Raw genomic sequence first — 20,000 nt, forward strand, 5'->3', positions numbered from 1 at the left:
ATGAGAAATTAGGATGTACATTTTTGAAATTATGCTTTTCTGATTTGTGGGGATTTCCAAGAGTTAGTCTATTACAGATTTAAGTGGACTAACGGTAATAGAGCTGTTAATTGATTTGGCAAAGTTTCGGATTTGAAAATAACGAAATAGGTCAGAGTTAGGGAGATTAATCTTTTCACGTATTTGATTGAAGCTAGTGAAGACATTGTTAATATAAAAGTCCATTAGGCTATGTCTACACTAAGCCGGATAACCCCTTAAATTAATAATTATTTAGCCTAAGCCCCGTTTCAGTCACACTAAACCAGCGTTTAAGGTCCGCTCCCTCGGACACATTTTAACACGGGTAAGTCAGCCGTGTAATTCTCGAGTTCGGAGAGGAAGTGACGTCAGAAAGACTGCGCCACGGCCAGCTTCATAATAAAGCGGTTTCGTAACTCGGAGCTAACCACTGGAAATCATCCAGAAATGCCTGTGTTTCTGCTTCTTCTACATGTACGGAAATCACACAGGAATACCTTAAGAGAAAGCGATTGCAGCTATTTGGGATACAACACTTCTCAGACGGCAAGAGAACTTTCCAAAGTCCAGGTCAGCTATGATTCTACTTACTGAAATACTTTGTCCATTTGTCAAAAGAAAGTCAACGAGAATGCGGGCTCCCATGGATGCGATAAAAAAGTAGTGTGTGCTTGTATTACCTGGCCGTCGAGGGAAAACTACGGAAAACGGCGAATGCTTCTGGACTGGCAAAGCAGACTGTATCAGTTATTGTCCGCCATGTATGTCACGGACTCAATGTCAAGGTCCAGAGTATATAAAGTCACCAAAATAGAATGGACAATGAAGGTGAAGGCAAAAGAGTGAGGAGTGTCCTGACCAGGTATCTAGATCCCTAGATTGACTGATGTAAAATGTTCTTTATCACATTGTTTATGTGTCTAATAAAGATGTGATTAATTTATGATGTCTCAGGTGTGATTCACTACAATAGGGCCCCACAGCACACTGGATTCCAGTTAATTCAGGAAGTCAAATTTAAGACTTTTTAAGACCTTTTTAATGCAACCTTGAATGAAATTTAAGACCGAAAAAAAATAATAAAAAATCTATAAATATAAGCGATGGTTGGGGATCCCACTGTACTACAACCTCAATGACAATCAGTCAAGTTTACTTTTTGTATGTTTATTAATAAACAAACTGATAAGCACCACTCTGCCAAACAGCTATGAAAAATCTTGAGAGATCCAAAAACTTTGACATTCAAAACAAACAAACCAACACCAACGCCAGTAAAAACATAATAACCTGAGAAACAGGAAACATCACACAATAAAGATCGCCAATCCCGTCATTTGAGGTGTAGGATTGATGTTTCACCACAGTGTGCAAGATCCATAACACCTCGGGTTTTAATGTTGCTGTCCCGCCGAAGATTAGTGTCAGCAGTTGTTGTTAGTTGGGGGGGGGGCGTTGGCGCTGGACCCACGCAGAACTGAGAGATGCCCGGTGTTTGTTTTTGGCTCTCTGCCGCGATTTTATGCTTACCGCACTGCATGTGCGATTCGACTGCTCTAATTCCCATGGTGCCAAGTTTGAAATCCCTCTTACAAAGTATGCACCTGGACTCCTCGGGATTGGCAACAGGCTTAAGCCAGCTTTTAAACCGGCTGTCCTCCAGCCAACGCTCGCAAAACTTGCATTTCCCCATGCTGACTGAAAGGCGTCGGGACGCGAGGAAGATAGGAAGGAGTCTGCGCGCGACCCGACTATGCGCGCGACCCGACTATGCGCGCGACTGACACTGAAATCACTTACTTTTACTCAAAGACGTGCCGTAACTTTTATTCAAAGACGTGCCCCGAAAAAAAAACTAAATAACTGGCCCCACAATTTAAGACCATTGAGCACTGAATTTAAGACCATCTTAGGAATTTATAACAAAGTTAATACTTTTTAAGGCCTTAATTTTAGATACATGAATTTAAGACTTTTTAAGAATCCGCGGATACCCTGTAATTGAAATACCACAACACTGGATATGGTTCAGATAAGTTACATCTAAGAACTTGCGCACAAAACAACACTGGAGGTGACTATGATGTACGCGTTTTCCGCGCATGCATGTTAGGTCGCATTACGCCAAGCTGACGGAGGGGGTCTAGGGGTCTTAGGCCCTGTTTACACCAAGATACTACATATTACAAAAAGGTTATCCAGAATAAATCACACCTAACATTATCCGTGTCCATACACAACAATGACACCATTTAAGACCCCCGTCCCCCTCCGTCTGCCGGCACAACGCAACCTAGTACGCATATGCGGAGGGGGGGGGGTTTCCTCTGCTTCAAGCTCTCGAGTAGATGACTTTACTTCACTTTAAAGTGGTTTAAAAAAACTAAATTGTAAATAGTTTGCTGTGCATTTTACATTTGTTTGCAAGTTTTTAATATTAAAATGTATCTCCTTTGAACAATATCCAGTGTTGTGGTATATCAATTAACTGGAATCCATCCCTATTGTAGTGAATCACACCTGAACCACCATACATTAATCAAATCTTTAATCGACATGACAACGTAGACAATGTGATCAACTGTTTGGGACACGAGGGGATGGTTCCATCTTTCAGCTGCGCGCTAATGGCGGAGTTAGCGAAGATGCGAGCATCATGCACACTCCCTGGTAATTTCACAGTCACACCCATAAAGCAATATTTGTAGTCACACACTGCCTATGACGATCACATCCACGGGAGGAAGGCACCAAGTTTTCTGGTAAGTAGAATCACAGCTGACAGTTGGAAGGTTCTTTTGCCATCAGAGATGTGTAGTATCCCAAATAGCTGCAAACGCCCATAGTCTTCTCTTAAGGTATTGATTTGTGATTTCCAAGAGCGCCTGTACCTCTACCATAAGGAGAAACACGGGTATGTCTGCGTGAGTCGCCTCAATCTTTGTTATGAAGCTGGCGCGTTTTGTGTGCGGCGCGGTCTTTCTGGCGTCACTTCCTCTCCGAAACTCAGTTTGTAGACGGTCAATGAGCTATAGACCCATAGATTCAAGAAATACACAGCACGCGCTAACCCGTTAGGGAGGTTACCTTAAACGCCGGTTTAGTGTGGCTGAAACGGTGCTTAGAGCCAGCTTGTGGTGCCCAAGACTAGACTTAAAACCAGGGGAGACAGGGACCTTCTCTGTGATCGACCCTAAGCTCTGGAACACTCTACCAATCCATGTTCCAACTGCTCCCAGAGGTTAAGTCTCGTCTTAACAACCACTTTTATTCTCTGGCTTTTAACACTATGTGAGTTGTGTGGTCCTCTGTGTTTTTAAATTTAGATTGTTAAAATCGTTTTTAACCATCCATCCCTTTTCTACCGCTTGTCCCTTTTTTGGGGTCGCTGGAGCCAATCCATGTTCCAACTGTTCCCACAGTGGAGTGTTTTAAGTCTCGTCTTAAGACCCACTTTTATTCTCTGGCTTTTAACACTATGTGAGTTGTGTGGTCCTCTGTGTTTTTAAATCTAGATAGTTATTTATTGTTTTAATCCTTTAAAATCGTTGTTAACCATCCATCCCTTTTCTACCGCTTGTCCCTTTTTTGGGGTCGCTGGAGCCAATCCATGTTCCAACTGCTCCCACAGTGGAGTGTTTTAAGTCTCGTCTTAACGACCACTTTTATTCTCTGGCTTTTAACACTATGTGAGTTGTGTGGTCCTCTGGGTTTTCAAATTTAGATTGTTATTTATTGTTTTAATCCTTTAAAATCGTTAACCATCCATCCATTTTCTACCGCTTGTCCCTTTTTTGGGGTCGCTGGAGCCAATCCATGTTCCAACTGCTCCCACTGTGGAGTGTTTTAAGTCTCGTCTTAACCACTTTTATTCTCTGGCTTTTAACACTACGTGAGTTGTGTGGTCCTCTGTGTTTTCAAACTTAGATTGTTATTTATTGTTTTAATCCTTTAAAATCGTTGTTATCCATCCATACATTTTCTACCGCTTGTCCCTTTTTTGGGGTCGCTGGAGCCAATCCATGTTCCAACTGTTCCCACAGTGGAGTGTTTTAAGTCTCGTCTTAACGACCACTTTTATTCTCTGGCTTTTAACACTATGTGAGTTGTGTGGTCCTCTGTGTTTTTAAATTTAGATTATTTGTTTTAATCCTTTAAAATCGTTGTTAACCATCCATCCATTTTCTACCGCTTGTCCCTTTTTGGGGGTCACAGAAACCTATTTCAGCTGCGGGGTACACCCTTTTAATCATATTTATTATCATATTTTTTCTATATTTATTTATTGTTTTTTTTATTCAGTCATTGTTGGAGCTAAAGATAATATTTGAATATTGTTTTTACTATTGTTGTGCCGTGCTTTGGAAACTTTTTTTGTTGTTTAATTGTGCTATACAAATAAAGTGGCTTGGATTGGATAAGCTAAATAATTATTTGTTTAAGAGGTTATCCAACTTGGTGCAGACATGGCCTGAATCAGCAAAATTATCTCGGAATTGTTGCAGCTAAAAGGAACACCACACCCCATCATCACCATTTTTTATGTGTCTCATTAATTGTTTAATTGTATAATTGTTTGTATATAGTATATAATCGGCACAAAGATTTAACTAGCACATGTACAAGGATATTTCCCATGTCTTTACTGTAGACATGGCCTGAATCAGCACAATTATCTTGGAATTGTCGCAGCTAAAAGGAACACCTCCCTTAATGGGGTGGCACGCCCCATTATCACCATTTTTATTTGTCTCATTAATTAGGCCCTGTTTACACTAAGATACTAGAGGTTCTGTGGGTTCTTCCGAGGATGTCGTAGTCGTAATGGTTTGTACAGTCCTTTGAGACATTTGTGATTTAGGGCTATATAAATAAACATTGATTGATTTGTTTGAATATAGTATATAATTGGTACAAAGGTTTAACTAACATTTAAAAGGATATTTCACATGTATTTACTGTGTAAGTAATTGAACAGTGTTTATGTTGTGTACAAGCTGTGTTTATAATATGTTGCGCAAAGGAAATGTCATAATTTTTGGAAGCTCATCTTGCATTTGACATTTTTTATCGGGTTGGGCGCAATAAGTGTTCAAACTTCAGGCTAAACCCTTTCGGTCTGCCACATTTTCAATTAATGAATGCACGGTGGCAACAGGAGTTAGTGAATGTATGTATGGTATGTATGGGTTGTACTTGTACAGCGCTTTTCTACCTTCAAGGTACTCAAAGCGCTTTGACACTACTTCCACATTTACCCATTCACACACACATTCACACACTGATGGAGGGAGCTGCCATGCAAGGCGCTAACCAGCACCCATCAGGAGCAAGGGTGAAGTGTCTTGCTCAAGGACACAACAGACGTGACGAGGTTGGTTCTAGGTGGGGATTGAACCAGTGACCCTCGGGCTGCAGGAGGATGCTGGCTCCGCTCATAACTACGATAAGAGCCAAATTATTACCACAATTTTCTCACCGAAACCTGTCGGTTGACATGTGGTCGGGATCCATGTTCGCCTGACCGCTCTGTTCCATAGTAAAGCTTCACCTTCGGGAATTTTAAACAAGGAAACACCGGCTGTGTTTGTGTGGCTAAAGGCTAAAAGCTTCCCACCACTATCTTTCTACTTTGACTTCACCATTATTAATTGAACAAATTGCAAAAGATTCAGCAACACAGATGTCCAGAATACTGTGTAGTTATGCAATTAAAGCAGACTACTTATAGCTTGGATCGGGCTGCAAAATAATGTCCGCTACAACCCGAGACGTCAAACGCACGCGTCATCATATCCATCCTGTCTTTTATAATGATTGTGAACGATAAGCAAAACTCCCAAAAAGTGCAGTTCCCATTTAAATCCCATTTACTTCAGGCAGTGTCTTAAAGTTCAGTCACAGACGGTGACTCAAATTTCCGCCCATTTGTTCTTCATTTGCTTTGCTGTGCATTTTCTGTTTTCAAGACATATTGCTTTAAGTTTTATGTCTTGTTGCTTTGATGTTTTCTTTGGTCTTCCAGTGTACTTGCCTTTTAAAGCTGTTGTTTGTACTTGGTCCAGATTTCAGACAGAGCAGACCGTAAACAATCAACATCGTTTGCAACATTGCTTGATGATTTACCTTCTAATGTGCCTCACATTACGCCGTATTTTTCGGCGTATAAGTCGCTCTGGAGTATAAGTCGCATCTGCCAAAAATGGATAATAATGAAGGAGAAAAACATATATGAGTCGCATTTTTGGGGGAAATTTATCTGATAAAACCCAACACCAAGAATAGACATTTGAAAGGCAATTTAAAATAAATAAAGAATAGTGAACAACAGGCTGAATAAGTGTACGTTATATGAGGCATAAATAACCAACTGAGAAGGTGTCTGGTATGTTAACGCAACATATTATAGCAAGAGTCATTCAAATAACTATAACATATAGAACATGCTATAAGTTTACCAAACTATCTGTCACTCCTAATCGCTAAATCCCATGAAATCTTATAAGTTTAGTCTCTTACGTGAATGAGCTAAATAATATTATTTGATATTTTACGGTAATGTGTTAATAATTTCACACATAAGTCGCTTTTGAGTACAAGTCGCACCCCCGGCCAAACTATTAAAAAAAACTGCGACTTATAGTCCGAAAAATACGGTAGTCCTGAGTTCAAGCCCGGGCTTGGGATCTTTCTGTGTGGAGTTTGCATGTTCTACCCGTGACTGCGTGGGTTCCCTCACATTACGAAGGTCCTGAGTAGTCCTGAGTTCAATCCCGGGCTTGGGATCTTTCTGTGTGGAGTTAGCATGTTCTACCCGTGACCGGGTACTCCGGCTCCCTCCCACCTCCAAAAGTTAGCATGTTCTACCCGTGACCGGGTATACCGGCTTCCTCCCACCTCCAAAAGACATGCACCTGGGTATAGGTTGATTGGCAACACTACATTGGCCCTAGTGTGTGAATGTTATCTGTCTACCTGCGAAGAGGTGGCAACTTGGCCAGGGTGTACCCTACCTTCCGCCCGAATGCAGCTGAGATAAGCTCCAGCACCCCCCGCGACCTCAAAGGGGACAAGCGGTAGAAAAATGGATGGATGGAATGTACAAGTGTTTGTTTATTTTGTTGACCACTGACCGAAGAAATACCTCGGGATCCCCAGGGTAGAGCTGGACAAAGTGGCTGGGGAGAGGGAAGTCTGGGCTTCCCTGCTTTGGCTGCTGCCCCCGCGACCCAACCTCAGATAAGCGGAAGAAGATGGAGATGGAGAGTACTGCAAATATGCACCAACATTTAATGTTGTGCATGCCTTTAAAAGGCCTACTGAAATTATATTTTCTTATTTAAACGGGGATAGCAGGTCCATTCTATGTCATACTTGATCATTTCGCGATATTGCCATATTTTTGCTGAAAGGATTTAGTAGAGAACATCGACGATAAAGTTCGCAACTTTTGGTCGCTAGTAAAAATGCCGGAAGTAGCAGACGATGTGCGCGTGACGTCACGGGTTGTGGAGCTCCTCACATTGTTTACAATCATGGCCACCAGCAGCGAGAGTGATTCGGACCGAGAATGCGACGATTTCCCCATTAATTTGAGCGAGGATGAAAGATTTGTGGATGAGGAAAGTGACAGCGAAGGACTAGAAAAAAAAAAATAAAGACGAAGGCAGTGGGAGAAATTCAGATGTCTTTAGACACATTTACTAGGATAATTCTGGAAAATCCTTTATCTGCTTACTGTGATACTAGAGTTTCAATGAGATTAAATGGTCGTACCTGAAAGTTGGAGGGGTTTGGTGACCGCCAGTGTCTCTGAGGGAAGCCACGTTTCTCGACGAGGCGAAGCGGAGGCAGCCGTTGGGGCCGGGCTGAGCTTTTATCCCCCTTCCTCCATAGGGTTGGGTATCGAGTATCGATTGGAACCGGGACTAACTTTCCGATTCTCCCGGAATCGTTCAAAAGTTTAAATTTCGATTCCTAGTTTTGATACCCAGTCTGCCGACCGGAAAAAAATAAGTCCGCCGACCCGGAAGAAGAAGCCGCTGAACACCAACGAAGAAGCGCCCACCGTCGGAAGTGTTAGCATAGCCGAGCGAGTCAGTCAAGCATGGATAGTGGGCGTCGACGGTCGAAAGTGTGGCTTTATTTTACTAAAAAAATGAAATATCGGCAAAATGTAACACGTGCGACAGGACTGTTTCGTGCTTAGGTGGGTGCACGTCAAACATGATGAAACACCTCCGAGTTCATGGAGTACAAATAAATTTGTGTCCCATCTTCGACAGGAGACACTATCTGTCCAGAACGCTCACGCATCCTGCCTGGGAAGGTGGATATGGTCATTGTCCTAAACAAGAACTGTCTCTGATTTTATACTCTACCTGCTTCTAATCTGGACTGGGTTTTGCAAGATGTTTCTTATTGTTTAATTGATTTTCTGCACCAGGTTAGCCCATCAGTGGGAGCACGGTAACATGTTTAAGTACCTGCAGCATCATACACTTGTGTGTGCAAATGTGTTTTCATGAGGTTTTCAAAAATAAAGCTCTCTTGAAAATGTGAAAATGTATTCATAATTTATAATATTTATATTCAAGTTCATAGATCTGATATTTATATTCTAGTTGAAAACAGCCCTGTGAGGAATTTATAGTAAAGTTCATAAAAAGTTAATAGAATTAAAATTGATGGAGAATGTCAGACTATTTCATTCAGAAAGACTGTAGGTTAGCTAGCTCATTTAAAATATCCTAAACTTTTTTTGGGTCGGAGGAGGCAAAGGAGTCCTCAGCTGCCTCTTTCACAGGTGCACGAGGAACGACGCAAACTCCGCTCATGTCTACGGTAAGAGCCGACTTATTACCACAATTTTTTTCACCGAAACGTGCCGGTTGACATGTGGTCGGGAACCATGTTCGCTTGACCGCTCTGTTCCATAGTAAAGCGTCACCTTCGGGAATGTAAACAAGGAAACACCGGCTGTGTTTGTGTTGCTAATGGCAGCTGCAATACACTGCTTCCCGCCTACATCTTTCTTCTTTGTTGTCTCCATTATTAATTGTACAAATTGCAAAAGTTTCAGCAACACAGACGTCCAGAATACTGTGTAATTATGCGATTAAAGCAGACGACTTATAGCCGTGATCGGTGCTGGAAGAAAATGTCCGCTACAATCTGTGACATCACGCGCACGCGTCATCATACCGCGACGTTTTCAACAGGATACTTAGCGCGAAATTTAAAATTGCAATTTAGTAAACTAACCCGGCCGTATTGGCATGTGTTGCAATGTTAATGTTTCCATCATTGATATACAAACTATCAGACTGCGTGGTCGGTAGTAGTGGCTTTCAGTCGGCCTTAAGGCTGCTCTACCTCAATGAAATCATGAGCTGCTGTTTCTTCATCATCATCCTCCCCCATCACTGCAGGACTGCGATTGTGATGTTAAAAAAAAAGTGCCCGGCGTGGGATGATGACACACAGACCCACGCCCACACACACACACACACACACACACACACACACACACACACACACACACACACACACGTAGGGGCGACCCTCCCAGTGGTGTGTTTGCATGACAATGCACTTGCAAGTCACAACTTGTTGCCATGTTTTAAAGCCCAGACTATAGAATTACGCGACACAAATAGCATTTGAGTCTCATCTTAAAACTCAGTTGTATACTCTAGCCTTTAAATTTGAATTTTGAATAGACCCCCTTTTTAGACCAGTTGATCTGCCGTTTCTTTTCTTTTTCTCTTATGTCCCCCATGGTCCGGTCCGGTGGCCATGGATGAAGTACTGGCTGTCCAGAGTCAGAACCCAGGATGGACCGCTCGTCCAGAGTCGACACACAGGATAGACCGCTCGCCTGTCTATCGGTTGTGGACATCCCTGCGCTGCTGATCTTCCTCCGCTTGGGATGGTTTCCTGCTGGCTCCACTTTGGACGGGAATCTCGCTACTATATTGGATCCAATTTGGTCTGGATTCTCACGGATATGTAAGATCCACTATGGATTGAACTTTCACAATATCATGTTAGATCCGCTCGACATCCATTGCTTTTGGTCCCCTGGGGGGGTTGCCCACATACGCGGTCCTCTCCGAGGTTTCTCATAGTCATCATTGTCGACGTCCCACTGGGGTGAGTTTTTCCTTGCCCTTATGTGGGCTCTACCGAGGATGTCGTTGTGGTTTGTGCAGCCCTTTGAGACGCTTGTGATTTAGGGCTATATAAATAAACATTGATTGATTGATTGAAATAAACTAATTTGTGTGTCTTTAAGTGGTATGTGTTGACATTTTTTTCAGCCAAAGGCCCTTAACCCTTGTGCAATGTTCATATTCTTGTTACTCAGCCAGCGTTTGTGGGCCTGATGGACCCGTTGCATTTTGTGGCTTATAATACCTCACAATCAAACACTTTTATGTTAAAATACTGAACAGATGTTTATGGGGATAAGGTAAACATATGTTCAGTATTTTAACACAAAAGTGTTTGATTGTCAGGCATTAAAAGCCACAAAATGCATCAAGTCCATCAGACCCACAAACGCTGGCTGTGTAACAACAATATGAACGTTGCACGGAAAATTTCTCTACCAGTTTCTGCTTCCCACCGGGAATTTTCTTTTGCGTTTCTGCACCTGCGGTTCCCACACAAGGTTGCGACATTGTTTGTCAACACTGTCTGCTCTCATTTTCTCGCACATTTTCCCCTCTGATGTTCTGTGTACCTATGCTGTAGGCACGATACCAATGTGAGCAATTTGCAAATTTGTATAATGCGCAATCTTTTTCTAAATTGCTTCCAGCTATATATTTGAATAATGTGTGGTGCACATTTTGCAAATCAATGGGCGCAATGTATATAATGCACAATCTTTTTGGCAATTTTGGAAATTGCTTCCAGCTATATATTGATTGTGTTGGAAGTTCTGGCTACTAACCCTAACCCTAACCCTTGATGCCATCTACGCAGTGTTGGGAGACTGTTTTGCTGTTCTTCTTCTGTTCGATGTAGCTTTCGGTGCAGAATTCCGCAAATTCTTCAGCCGTTTACAAACCATCCATTTGCACGGTAGCGCCATTTTCAAACAAAATTTCGTCTTGCGATATGCAAATTGCTTGCGCACAATGGAAATGACGTGTAATTTGCAAAGTGCGCGAGATTGGTGAAATGCTTACAACACCTACACTCTGTCCTCCTCCTGTCTATGCCTTGTGTGTGTGTGTGTGTGTGTGTGTGTTATACAGAACATAAATTTCCACACTTCTTTTAGCCCCGGGTCCAGTGGACCCGGACATCTTATATATAATAGAATGTGTGTGTGTATGTGTGTGTGGGGGGAGGGGGCGGTGTATGGTGTGTGGTCATTAAATATGTATTCTGATATACCGTATTTCCTTGAATAGCCGCCGGGCATGGAATATCCGCCCGTCTTGAATTACTGCCAGGTCAAACTCGCTCCCTAAATTAATAAGCGCATGCTTACTTTTACTGCCGGGTAAAATTTGTGATGTCAAGAGTGACACTTCCCCTGTCGTCATTTTCGAAACGGCGGAGGAGTTTATTTTTGCTTTTACTATGTGTAAACCAGGGGTCTAGTTCCACAGCCATACAGATCACACTGATGCTTGTGATATAAAACAACTTTAACACTTTTACTTATATGCGCCACACTCTGTGAACCGACACCAAACAAGAATAACAAACACATTTCGGTAGAAAATTGGCTCTGTAACACATTTAAAAACGCAACATAAGAATTACCCAAAATGCCATGCATCCATGACTCTTGGCTATATTATGCACCCCGCTAGCACCAAACCCTGCCCCTCTCTGTGTGTCGGTTGAGGTGGGCGGGGTTGGGGGCGCGTGTATAATATAGCCAAGAGTCATGGATGCATAGCATTCTGGGTCATTCTTATGTTGAGTTTATAACGTGGTACAGAGCCGATGTTCTACCGAAATGTGTTTGGCGTGGGTTCACAGAGTGTGGCGCATATTAGTAAGAGTGTTAAAGTTGTTTATATCACAACCTTCAGTGTAAACGGTATGGCTGTTGACCAAGTATGCATTGCTATCTTATATGAGAAGCAGCGAGATGCATGCGTCCGGCCGGCACGCAGATAACATGGTGTAAAGGTGGGCGCGATAACATGTTGTAGAGCAGTGGTCCCCAACCACCGGCCGCAGAATAATTGGGCGGCATGGCGTAGTGGGTAGAGCGGCCGTGCCAGAAACCTGAGGGTTGCAGGTTCGCTTCCCACCTATTGACATCCAAATCGCTGCCGTTGTGTCCTTGGGTAGGAGGACACTTCACCCTTTGCCCCCGGTGCCGCTCATACTGGTGAATGAATGAGGTGGTGGTCGGAGGGGCCGTAGGCGCAAACTGGCAGCCACGCTTCCGTCAGTCTACCCCAGGGCAGTTGTGGATACTGCCACCGCCAGGTGTGAATGAATGATGGGTTCCCACTTCACTCTGAGCGCTTAGAGCAGGGGTGGGCATTACGTCGATCGCGATCGACTGGTCGATCTCGGAGGGTGTGTCAGTCGATCTCGAGCCAGGCATTAAAAAATATAAATAAAAATGAGCAATCATCAATCATACCAAGACTTCACTTTCGTCAGTTGTTTGACATTCTCGGCACCCGAGGATCTTGTGAGATGACGCTGGCTGCTGCGAGCTCATATTTAAGAAAAAAATCACTAACAGGGCGGACGCAGAGAAACACATTTTATTTCTAGAGACTCCGTACCTACTGTCAATACTCTAGAGACCGACTGCACACTTCCTGTCTTCACCATAAAAGACCTGTTTCATCCTGCCTGTGCTAACAAAATAAGAGTCTCAGAAAGCTAGCGTGCACAAGCTAGCAAGCTACGGCGTTTGATGCCAATGTATTTCTCCCCCGCCCTCAGCGACCGCTTTCTCACTTGCTTGCCCACCCGCACACTCACTGACGTCACTCACCTGCTGCCAGACATTAAAGGGCCACACACATATGCTACTCTCATAACAAAGTGTTTAAAAAGGAGTATGCAAGTTGGACAAATGAGATGCCAAATCCAACCACTTTCATGTGGTATTGGACAGAAAGGAGGACTTTTGTTTTTCCTCCATTTGAAAATGCGGACGTTATCAGCACCACTGTCTAATTCCAATCAATGCAAGTCATCAGAATCAGGTAATACACCAACTTATATTCTTGTCTTCATGAAAGAAAGGAATCTATGTGTGTTAAACATGCTTGTATTATCATTAAACACCATTAACTTGTTAACAAAAATGTCTCTTTCATAAATAAATAAATATAAATTATAAATAGGAATGAGGTAGATCTCCTCGACTTGGTCAATTGAAAAGTAGCTCACCTGCAGAAAAAGTTTGAGCGCCCCTGGCTTAGAGTATCTAACAATAGAAAAGCGCGATATAAATCTAATCCATCCAACCATCCATTTTCTACCGCTTATTCCCTTTTGGGGTTGCGGGGGGCGCTGGCGCCTATCTCAGCTACAATCGGGCGGAAGGTGGGGTACACCCTGGACAAGTCGCCACCTCATCGCAGGGCCAACACAGATAGACAGACAACATTCACACACTAGGGCCCATTTAGTGTTGCCAATCAACCTATCCCCAGGTGCATGTCTTTGGAAGTGGGAGGGGCCTATCCCCAGGTGCATGTCTTTGGAAGTGGGAGGAAGCCGGAGTACCCGGAGGGAACCCACGCAGTCACGGGGAGAACATGCAAACTCCACACAGAAAGATCCCGAGCCTGGATTTGAACCCAGGACTGCAGGAACTTCGTATTGTGAGGCAGATGCACTAACCCCTCTGCCACCGTGAAGCCTTAAATCTAATCCATCCGGCGTGGCGCAGTGGGATAGTGGCCGTGCGCAACCCGAGCGTCCCTGGCTCAATTCCCACCTAGTACCAACCTCGTCACGTCCGTTGTGTCCTGAGCAAGACACTTCACCCTTGCTCCTGATGGGTGCTGGTTGGCGCCTTGCATGGCAGCTCCCTCCATCAGTGTGTGAATGTGTGTGTGAATGGGTAAATGTGGAAGTAGTGTCAAAGCGCTTTGAGTACCTTGAAGGTAGAAAAGCGCTATACAAGTACAACCCATTTATCATTTATTATAACTTGTTAACAAAAATGTCTCTTTCATGAATAAATAAATATAAATTATAAATAGGAATGAGGTAGATCTCCTCGACTTGGTCAATTGAAAAGTAGCTCACCTGCAGAAAAAGTGTGAGCGCCCCTGGCTTAGAGTATCTAACAATAGAAAAGCGCGATATAAATCTAATCCATTATTATTATTATTGTTTTTTTTTTTTTTAATCACACTGAATTTATTACTGCATGTCATTGGTAAGCGCAGGGGTGAGAAGAGGTTTTTAAATGATTAGCGCCTGCTTACTTTTACCGCATGCCTTGATTAAGCGCAGGAGTGAGAAGAGGTCCATCCAACCATCCATTTTCTACCGCTTATTCCCTATAGGGGTTGCGGGGGGCGCTGGCGCCTATCTCAGCTACAATCGGGCGGAAGGCGGGGTACACCCTGGACAAGTCGCCACCTCATCGCAGGGCCAACACAGATAGACAGACAACATTCACACTCACATTCACACACTAGGGCCAATTTAGTGTTGCCAATCAACCTATCCCCAGGTGCATGTCTTTGGAAGTGGGAGGGGCCTATCCCCAGGTGCATGTCTTTGGAAGTGGGAGGAAGCCGGAGTACCCGGAGGGAACCCACGCATTCACGGGGAGAACATGCAAACTCCACACAGAAAGATCCCGAGCCTGGATTTGAACCCAGGACTGCAGGAACTTCGTATTGTGAGGCAGATGCACTAACCCCTCTGCCACCGTGAAGCCTTAAATCTAATCCATCCGGCGTGGCGCAGTGGGATAGTGGCCGTGCGCAACCCGAGGGTCCCTGGTTCAATTCCCACCTAGTACCAACCTCGTCACGTCCGTTGTGTCCTGAGCAAGACACTTCACCCTTGCTCCTGATGGGTGCTGGTTGGCGCCTTGCATGGCAGCTCCCTCCATCAGTGTGTGAATGTGTGTGTGAATGGGTAAATGTGGAAGTAGTGTCAAAGCGCTTTGAGTACCTTGAAGGTAGAAAAGCGCTATACAAGTACAACCAATTTATCATTTATTATAACTTGTTAACAAAAATGTCTCTTTCATAAATAAATAAATTATAAATAGGAATGAGGTAGATCTCCTCGACTTGGTCAATTGAAAAGTAGCTCACCTGCAGAAAAAGTGTGAGCGCCCCTGGCTTAGAGTATCTAACAATAGAAAAGCGCGATATAAATCTAATCCATTATTATTATTATTGTTATTATTTTTTTTAATCACACTGAATTTATTACTGCATGTCATTGGTAAGCGCAGGGGTGAGAAGAGGTTTTTAAATGATTAGCGCCTGCTTACTTTTACCGCATGCCTTGATTAAGCGCAGGAGGGAGAAGAGGGTTTGAAATTAATTAGCGCCCGGGCGGCTATTCAAGGAAATGCGGTATGTTCTTCACAGAAAATGAGCCAAAGTCAGTGAGTCTCAGTTTGAAAAATTAATGAATTGTATCATTTTTCTTTTAATAAAAAAAATGAAAACGGGTCCCACAGACCCGAAACACCACACAAAGGGTTAATAATGATCCCAATAACAACATACAGAGTCGTGTATGGAAAAAGCTTGATGTTTTTTTAGAGGTCAGCGTTTTAAAGGGGGAGAACATCTGAGAAAGGCGGGGAACGTTCTTCCCGAAAACTTCCAACACACACCAAGACGGTGTTAAACGAGCACTTCTATTCGGTGTGACACGTACCTGTTTGGGAGTGTAATGGTCCAAGTGGCTTCAGGAGGAGTCTTCCATCTTCACCGAGGTCTCACAATAGCGCGTCTGTTGGCCGAAGTCAGTCCGAGACACTGCGGCTACATGGCGCCAACATTCTACCCACCGTCGCTTCGTACCCGCTCACACTTTCACCGCGCGTCTCTGCTCGGACGAAAGCAACAACGGAGACATTTTTGAGAGCACGTCTACCTAGCGTCCGGACTTCTCAACTCTGAAGGCGGCGCGTTGACGGAGGAGGAGGGGGAAGAAAATATTAGTAAGCAGGAAGTTGCTGGTAACGCGGTTACCCATAATGCGCAGTGTCACCCGTATTAGGTTTCCTGTCAGCCCTTTCACAATAAAACAAAAACCGGAAATGGAAACCTAAAACGTGACACGTTTCCCAAAAGTTTTGATTGATAGATTGATTGATATTTTTATGCGTAAATTGCACAGTTCAGTACATATTTCGTACAATTGACCACTAAATGGTAACACCCGAATAAGTTTTTCAACTTGTTTAAGTCGGGGTTGATTGATACTTTTATTAGTAGATTGCACAGTACAGATTAGATTAGATTAGATTAGATAGTACTTTATTCATTCTGTCAGGAAGATTACAATTTTCAGCACAATCCCATTCAAGATCAGACAAACATTACAGGGAGACAGAACAGGATCGCTGACGGGTCTGCCGGGTTCCAGCGCCCCTTACAAAAAAAAGATGAGATACAGGTAAACAAGGGGGGGGGGAGAATAGAAGATTAAAATGAAATAAAAAAATCGGTCTTAGCCTGGGCCTTGGAGAGGGGGTACAGTACATATTCCGTACAATTGACCACTAAATGGTAACACCCGAATAAGTTTTTCAACTTGTTTAAGTCGGGGTCCACGTTAATCAATTCATGGTACAAATATATATCCATCCATCCATTTTTTCTACCGCTTATATACTATCAACATAATACAGTCATCACACAAGTTAATCATCATAGTATGTACATTCTTTTTTTTATATTAATATAGCGCTTTTCTCTAGTGACTCAAAGCGCTTTACATAGTGAAACCCAATATCTAAGTTACATTTAAACCAGTGTGGGTGGCACTGGGAGCAGGTGGGTAAAGTGTCTTGCCCAAGGACACAACGGCAGTGACTAGGATGGCGGAAGCGGGAATCGAACCTGCAACCCTCAAGTTGCTCGCACGGCCACTCTACCAACCGAGCTATACCGCCCCACATTGAATTATTTACATTATTTACAATCCGGGGGGTGGGCTTCACGGTGGCTTCCTCCCACTTCCATATATATATATATATATATATATATATGTATATATATATATATATATATATATATATATATATATATATATATCTATATATATATATATATATATATATATATATATATATATATATATATAGATATATATGTATATATAGATATATATATATATATAGATATAGATATATTGTGGCTTCACGGTGGCAGAGGGGTTAGTGCGTCTGCCTCACAATACGAAGTTCCTGTAGTCCTCGGTTCAAATCCAGGCTCGGGATCTTTCTGTGTGGAGTTTGCATGTTCTCCCCGTGAATGCGTGGGTTCCCTCCGGGTACTCCGGCTTCCTCCCACTTCCAAAGACATGCACCTGGGGATAGGTTGATTGGCAACACTAAATTGGCCCTAGTGTGTGAATGTTGTCTGTCTATTTGTGTTGGCCCTGCGATGAGGTGGCGACTTGTCCAGGGTGTACCCCGCCTTCCGCCCGATTGTAGCTGAGATGGCGCCAGCGCCCCCGCGACCCCAAAAGGGAATAAGCGGTAGAAAATGGATGGATGGATTAGTAGATTGCACAGTTCAGTACATCCATCCATCCATCCATCCATTTTTCTACCGCTTATATACTATCAACATAATACAGTCATCACACAAGTTAATCATCACAGTATGTACATTGAATTATTTACATTATTTACAATCCGGGGGCTTCACGGTGGCAGAGGGGTTAGTGCGTCTGCCTCACAATACGAAGTTCCTGCAGTCCTGGGTTCAAATCCAGGCTCGGGATCTTTCTGTGTGGAGTTTGCATGTTCTCCCCGTGAATGCGTGGGTTCCCTCCGGGTACTCCGGCTTCCTCCCACTTCCAAAGACATGCACCTGGGGATAGGTTGATTGGCAACACTAAATTGGCCCTAGTGTGTGAATGTGAGTGTGAATGTCTGTCTGTCTATCTGTGCTGGCCCTGTGATGAGGTGGCGACTTGTCCAGGGTGTACCCGATTGTAGCTGAGATAGGCGCCACCGCCCCCCGTGACCCCGAAAGGGAATAAGCGGTAGAAAATGGATGGATGGACAATCCGGGGGGTGGGATGAGGAGCTTTGGTTGATATCAGAACTTTAGTCATCAACAATTGCATCAACAGAGAAATGTGGACATTGAAACAGTGTAGGTCTTATTTAGTAGGATATGTACAGCCAGCAGAGAACATAGTGAGCTCACATAGCATAAGAACAAGTATATACATTAGAAGTACATTTGAGTTGTTTATAATCCGGGGAGATGGGATGTGAATGGAGGAGGATCCACGTTAATCAATTAATGGTAGAAATATATACTATCAGCATAATACAGTCATCACACAGGTTAATCATCATAGTATGTACATTGAAATATTTACATTATTTACAATCCGGGGGGTGGGATGAGGAGCTTTGGTTGATATCAGTACTTCATCCATCCATCCATCCATCCATCCATCTTCTTCCGCTTATCCGAGGTCGGGTCGCGGGGGCAGCAGCCTAAGCAGGGAAACCCAGACTTCCCTTTCCCCAGCCACTTCGTCTAGCTCTTCCCGGGGGATCCCGAGGCGTTCCCAGGCCAGCCGGGAGACATAGTCTTCCCAACGTGTCCTGGGTCTTCCCCGTGGCCTCCTACCGGTTGGACGTGCCCTAAACACCTCCCTAGGGAGGCGTTTGGGTGGCATCCTGATCAGATGCCCGAACCACCTCATCTGGCTCCTCTCGATGTGAAGGAGCAGCGGCTTTACTTTGAGTTCCTCCCGGATGGCAGAGCTTCTCACCCTATCTCTAAGGGAGAGACCCAAACTCATTTCGGCCGCTTGTACCCGTGATCTTATCCTTTCGGTCATGACCCAAAGCTCATGACCATAGGTGAGGATGGGAACATAGATCGACCGGTAAATTGAGAGCTTTGCCTTCCGGCTCAGCTCCTTCTTCACCACAACGGATCGGTACAACGTCCGCATTACTGAAGACGCCGCACCGATCCGCCTGTCGATCTCATGATCCACTCTTCCCCCACTCGTGAACAAGACTCCTAGGTACTTGAACTCCTCCACTTGGGGCAGGGTCTCCTCCCCAACCCGGAGATGGCACTCCACCCTTTTCCGGGCAAGAACCATGGACTCGAACTTGGAGGTGCTGATTCTCATTCCGGTCGCTTCACACTCGGCTGCAAACCGATCCAGTGAGAGCTGAAGATCCTGGTCAGATGAAGCCATCAGGACCACATCATCTGCAAAAAGCAGAAACCTAATCCCGTGGCCACCAAACCGGAACCCCTCAACGCCTTGACTGCGCCTAGAAATTCTATCCATACAAGTTATGAACAGAATGGGTGACAAGGGCAGCCTTGGCGGAGTCCAACCCTCACTGGAAACGTGTCCGACTTACTGCCGGCAATGAGGACCAAGCTCTGACACTGATCTTACTGGGAGCGGACCGCCACAATAAGACAGTCCGATACCCCATACTCTCTGAGCACTCCCCACAGGACTTCCCGAGGGACACGGTCGAATGCCTTCTCCAAGTCCACAAAGCACATGTAGACTGGTTGGGCAAACTCCCATGCACCCTCAAGAACCCTGCCGAGAGTATAGAGCTGGTCCACAGTTCCACGACCAGGACGAAAACCACACTGTTCCTCCTGAATCCGAGGTTCGACTATCCGGGGTAGCCTCCTCTCCAGTACACCTGAATAGACCTTACCGGGAAGGCTGAGGAGTGTGATCCCACGATAGTTGGAACACACCCTCCGGTCCCCCTTCTTAAAGAGAGGAACCACCTCCCCGGTCTGCCAATCCAGAGG

The 20,000-nt window shown here is 44.2% G+C and overlaps 1 protein-coding gene across 2 annotated transcripts in view; it reads right to left on the bottom strand.

Annotated features, from left to right (window-relative positions):
- The window catches only part of LOC133537885 (activin receptor type-1-like), a 106,981-nt gene extending 90,821 nt beyond the window's left edge, over positions 1 to 16,160 (bottom strand). Inside the window, exon 1 of one of the 2 annotated variants that reach the window (XM_061879007.1) lies at positions 15,883 to 16,160. The gene's annotated coding sequence lies outside the window, so the exon portion shown is untranslated. The remainder of the gene's footprint in view (positions 1 to 15,882) is intronic. The other variant, XM_061879006.1, reaches the window with a different exon arrangement.
- Positions 16,161 to 20,000: the final 3,840 nt, after the last annotated feature.

The sequence above is a fragment of the Nerophis ophidion genome, linkage group LG19 (assembly GCF_033978795.1).
Source record: "Nerophis ophidion isolate RoL-2023_Sa linkage group LG19, RoL_Noph_v1.0, whole genome shotgun sequence".
Taxonomy (NCBI): Eukaryota; Metazoa; Chordata; class Actinopteri; order Syngnathiformes; family Syngnathidae; genus Nerophis; species Nerophis ophidion.